The following is a 5755-nucleotide window of genomic DNA, read 5'->3' on the forward strand; positions in this document are numbered from 1 at the left end:
GAATGCACTCCTTTCCCCTAAATCATTTCTTTACATGAACTGTGTGCTTCAGAGTTCCATCAACATAGTATTTGGCTGTAGTGTGCATGCTCACATAGGAAACTGCAAGTGCAGATTCGAGGGAGAGAAGACATTGTCCCTTAAGTAGTGCCAATACCGGTGCACTGGTGGAAGGTAGGATTCTTTTTTTACTCGATGTGTATTGCACTTAAAAACTGTGTACCATTTTCGTGAACATAACTTGTAACCCTTACAGTAGTTTTTATTTTGAATGGTTCCAATAGAAAATTTGGGTTTGCAGTTGTGAAGTGTTTACTCTTTGGAGGTAATGTAATGTGGACAAATGATGGCTTTCGAAATACAAAAAAAATGAAACAAAGAACTTAAAAGCACGGGAAGTCACAGGAGCAAGTTGATAATGTAATTTCACTGTCACTTTTAGGAATCATAAGTATTAAGGAGAAAGCGAGGTATATAGACTTCCAATCAATGATCATAAAGTATAAAAGATCATGATGTTTTGTCTGAAATAATAAGACTGTATTTTCCTCACGCTGGGAGTTGTGAACGACAGAAGTAATGACTGCTGATGTGTAAAGTGGTCTAGAGGTTGTGTTTGTGTCACAGTGATGTTGGTCATGACTGTCAAGTGGGGTGTGTCTGCATTCTCTTCATCTGTATCGGCGGAATCCCAGAGTATCCACGCTGGCATAAGTCTGTGGAGGGACACCATACTCACTTTGCCTTTGAGAATGATATCGAAGACCTACAGTCCTCCCTCGACAACCCAGAATGGTCCCTTATGGAGGCTGTAATGATGAACAAATGGTGTCATCACGAAGCATCACGTATTCACATTCCAACAACAATTTGTGAAGAAATGTTTTGCTTATAATGTGTGCCATCAGGGGGTGGAATTTGCTAATTGTTAGCCTGTTTTTTCACTTGCTGTACTAGACCTGGTAGAACAAAGACTGCAGGAAGGGTGAAGGTTTCCCTGTGCAGTATTTCTGGCAAAGAGGCCTGTAGGTCTTCCTTAAAAGCTGTGCAGATGTCACCTCCATTCAGCTGTTGACTGTTGTCTGAAGAGCTCAGAGCCACCATTCCACCAGCTCTTTACTTTGCAGCTGGTATGCCATTGTCCAGTTTCTTTTGACAGGACGAGATCACTGATTCGATTATGTGTCTTTAAACATTGTGAACATGTTCTTAGGGACTGTACCTACATTGGAACCAGTATCCCTGAGGGAGTATGTGCCTGAATTGTGGATCAAGGGAATACAGTTGGCCTTTGATAGCTTTCAGGATGACGTCCGATACGGTACGTGCAAAGGCAGCTTGGCATCTGCTTGCAGACCAATGCACCTACTCCAGTCCATCCTTGACGCCTGTGAACAAGAAGGAAAGCCAGCAGTTGCACATGGTGTTGCTGAATTGTGCATGGTACGAGCACAGCCATGTAACAGGGGCAACAGGGTCAGATGTGATCGAGTAGTGAGCTGCAGGGGTAGTATCCTGGGCAGACAGCCAGGTCGTGCCTAGGGTCACAGTGGTGATGTAACTGTCAATTATTTTTGGCTCCGTTTGGAACAGCTCAGCACATGTTGTGGATTGCAGTTCTCTGACATGCTGTGATAGTGTGGTGCCTCTGAAGTTTATGCAATACTGATGTTGTAGGACCATAAATAATCTATCTGCTATGTCAAACTTTCAGTCTAGCAGCTCTGCTTCATGAGGAAGCAGGGCTAGTTGCAGTTGCTGAGGAAGTCTGAGTATTCAGAGAGTCCAAAGCATATTGTATATCATGAGGTTTGTGTCTATCAAAGTTTGCAGTCAGGCCACAACTGTGATGGAGTTTTATTTTCCAACTGTTCATCATATATTGCCCTTCATAACCGTTTTTCTGAGTCATGTGTCAGTCATTGTAGTAAGGCAGATTTAACAGTAATGTATTTCTTAAGACATTGCTAATGATGATGGCGTATTCAACCAGGTGGCAGATCAATGTGATAAATTTGGAATCGTCATCCATGTTCCCTGTGATGTGAAGACACATTCCGCAGGTGTAAACCTATAGGGCGGATTGCTAATGGCGCAACGGAGGCAGTTTAGGTTTATTAGAAAGTCACTGGAGGGCAGGCTTGATGTCCAGTAGTGATTTTCCGTGAAACGTTTAAAGCAGAATGATTGTGGGAGTATCTTAGAGCACTCACAGTGTGGATTAGAGCACATCCGACATCTGGTAGATGAGAATGCTGGTGTCATACATTGTCTAATATGGCAGTGTGCATGACTTAAATTCAAAGTGCAGCTAGCGCAGTTGACACAATTGTCTGGGAATTGATTGGCATGCTTGAACATCGAGAATCAACTCCCAGAAGCAACATGTGTGGTGCTGGACCTTGTGTGAAGTCTACCGATTTTAAATTGGGCAATGACGGTCATTGTTGTGTCGTGGCAGTTGCGAGAGCTTGGAGCTGCACCGTTTGCACACATGAACATAACTCCGATTTCATAGCTGTTAATCATTAAAGCACTCACTGCACTGATGGACACATTTAGAGGCACAATCCATGTGGTATCCTCACATGGAGCAGTTGATGCATACGGCACAGCACAAGATGCCTGCATTGTTAGCATAGTTTATGCATACAGTATAGCAGAAGATGCCTGCGCTGTCAGAGCATAGTAGAACAAAGTGAATGAATTTCCATTCCAGTATGGTTGTCGCAGTAGCCATGGGTCACCAATATGATAGACCTCCACTACATACACCGTTATGTGCTAACAACACTTTATTATGAGAAAGAAGCATGCAACTCATCTACTCGATACAAAGCTCTGAACTTAACTGTCTTTCACTCTCTCTCACAGATACCACACATCAGGACTGTGTCTGTTTGTTTTGCGATATTGATGGTACTGTCATAGCCACAACTGTTTTGCACATCAATTTAATAATGAGAAATGCTGCAAGTATTCTACAAAATGCAAGAATGTTTTTCTCTAAGATTCTGGTTATTCCAATATTATTCTCAAAATCACTGCAGTGTGTCAGTTCTCTAGAAGTATACAGACATTGGTATTCCGTGCCCATCTTCTACAAAGTGGAACTTCAATAGAGTTCATGAAAATTTGCAACCTCGACAGGAGTGCCTTACTGAAATTCAGTAAACTTCAAGTGCAGGTAAAATCAACACAAAAACAAAAGATTTTTTTAGGTGCCTGAATGATGATAATTTCAGGTTTTGATTAGAGTTGTTTCATCAGATTATGTCTCATGCTGAAATAACTTACAACCAAATGCAGTCTCAAGAAATTAGTGTGTTTGAAATTAATGAATACATAACAACTCGCAAAACAAGTACTTTTAAAATAAGAAACTTAAACTGCTAAGTGAATGTTTTGAAGACACCATTGAAGAACCTAAGGAAGTGTGCAACTGTTTATGCATTGAAATAATCAACAAATATTCTCCCACCAAACACTTAGTAGCTGCTAAATTCTCATATAAAAAATGCTGCACTACCTTTAAGAACGAAATCTTACAAAATAGATGGTACTGACCACTGCAGCGTATTCCATTACTGACATAGAGTTGCTGGAAAGTGAACTGGACTTATTCTTTTGCAGGTCTGATGTTCATGAATATTGCAAATTAACGGAACTGCTGAAACTAGTCTTGAAAAATAATCTAAATAATCTCCTTAGTGAAATTACGACACTCGTACTGATAAAAATCATATTGACAGTTCTCATGATTACATAAGAGGCAACATGTTGCTTTTCAACACCAAAAAGAATAAAAATTTTTCTAAGAAGCAGTCTGAATTAGGAGAAACTAAATGCAGTTGCGGTGCTTTCAATGGAGAAAAATTTCCTCAGTTGTCATCCACAGATCAAGAAGAAAATTACTGTTCTTTTCGTCTACATTAAAAGAAGAATGGATTTCAGAATGGCATGTCCTAAAAATTTTGGTAAGACATGTAATACGAAACTTATCACTTGTTTATAAGTGTATACGTTATGTATGTATGTACATATGTGATAAACCTGGCATTTAACTGCACTCTCCTATAGTCATCCTTTACATATGTTTCTGTTCGTTTTTCTTTTCCTCCTTTCCTTGGAGTATGACATATGCCTTCAACTTTGTACCACATTTTCCCAAAAGCCATTGTATCTTTTATTGTGCAGCTTTTCTTTCGAGTCTTCCACTTCTTTGCTGTAAATTGTAATGTTCAAGGAACTGGGCTGCACACTGTTAAATGCAACGTTTTTCAATGAGAGCAGTTCTTCAAAGAGACCCAAAATGGAGTTAAATTTGAAATCCTATAACATTGTGAGAAATCCATGTGCTTCATTAACAGCAGTTGTGACCCAGTTTTCTTTTCAAAGTTTCCAAAATTTACTTGTACAGATTTCCACTTCAACCTCTGATTGGCCACAGTTTGCGTCAAATGCTTTGAAAAACTTCACCTTGTTCACACAATTTGTGGATGACTCTTCACAACTGTATCTAATAAAATTTGTTCTTTTCGAGGAATGGGCAAAAATGTTACAAAACCACTAACAAGGGGAGGTCGCCAATTGTGAAATTCAGATTCGATTCATACTGCGCATAATAAAAGCTCATGGCCAGAGATGTAATGGGGCAAAGCACCAAGATGCACTTCTCAGCCGTTGTCGAGAAAATCGACAGTTAAAATAAACCGTTGCGGTGAAATACTCTCTACGATTAATGATTTTTCTACAGCGTCATAGCGCAGCGGTAAGCGCTGGGGTTCGTAATCCGAAGGTCGCCGGATCCATGACTGCACACGCAGTCATTGCCAAAAAGCAGTCAGACAGCGTGCAGTTCCTCACGGACTTGTGGGAAGAGCACAAGAGGGCAAAACAACGCGCTACATATCGTCAGACTTTCCACAACTTCCTGGAGATCCCGCAGACCGCCGCCTTCAGGGACGCCCTGTCTGCCGCCACGTGACGTGTTCGCCACCGCCACCGCCGTTGCCGTCGCCGCCGCCGCCGCTGCCGCTGCCATCGCCGCCGTCCACCGCCACAAACCCCCCCACGCCCTTGCCGCAGTCGCAGATGTCCTCCCACATCCCAAAAGCACCAACAGTGATGCGTGTGATAAAGTGCTAAAGTGCTTTTTATTAAAAAAAAAAAAGTGACAGTGAAAAGTGATCGAACGCGTAAAAGTTTACAATATAGAGTCAATATAACTGTAGCTCCGAGTGTACTTCTGTCTTTTGTGTTTTTGTGCTTTTTTTTTTCTACCTTCCATCGTGTGCAATCGAGAGGTGTGCGAAACTGTGAGTACCACAAAACTATTACAGGCCTATCAGTACAACAAACTAGTGATTTACATGCTTATATATGTCTGTCTTTCCACCACGAATAGTTTCCTCCTTTCAGTCTTCCTCACTCTCACGCACCACCGATAGTAAACTAGCTCTAAAATTGCACTATATAATGCTTCCTAGTGAATTGCTCCTTGCTCAATCGAAAAAAAAATAGGTTTAATAATTCGCTAAAATAGTAATGTCCTTTTTCTTTTGTCATGGATTGTTTAATATGTTCATATAGTTTTTCATGAGGGTTTCCCCTTTGGATACCACTTTACTCATCAAACAAGAGCTGACAACTGATACACTCGTTAATATTTCTATCAAACTGATTTCATGCCTAGTGCATGTCCCACTAAGGTCTCGTTTTTCAAGACCCAACGTAAAATGCCTCCTCCTTGTTT

General features: G+C 41.0%; 1 pseudogene; it reads left to right on the plus strand.

Annotated features, from left to right (window-relative positions):
• The first annotated feature begins 1203 nt into the window (after nucleotides 1–1203).
• On the plus strand, nucleotides 1204–4987 carry LOC124581526 (annotated as a pseudogene).
• The last annotated feature ends 768 nt before the right edge of the window (nucleotides 4988–5755 follow it).

This window comes from Schistocerca americana, chromosome 1 (assembly GCF_021461395.2).
Source record: "Schistocerca americana isolate TAMUIC-IGC-003095 chromosome 1, iqSchAmer2.1, whole genome shotgun sequence".
In the NCBI taxonomy this organism is placed as follows: Eukaryota; Metazoa; Arthropoda; class Insecta; order Orthoptera; family Acrididae; genus Schistocerca; species Schistocerca americana.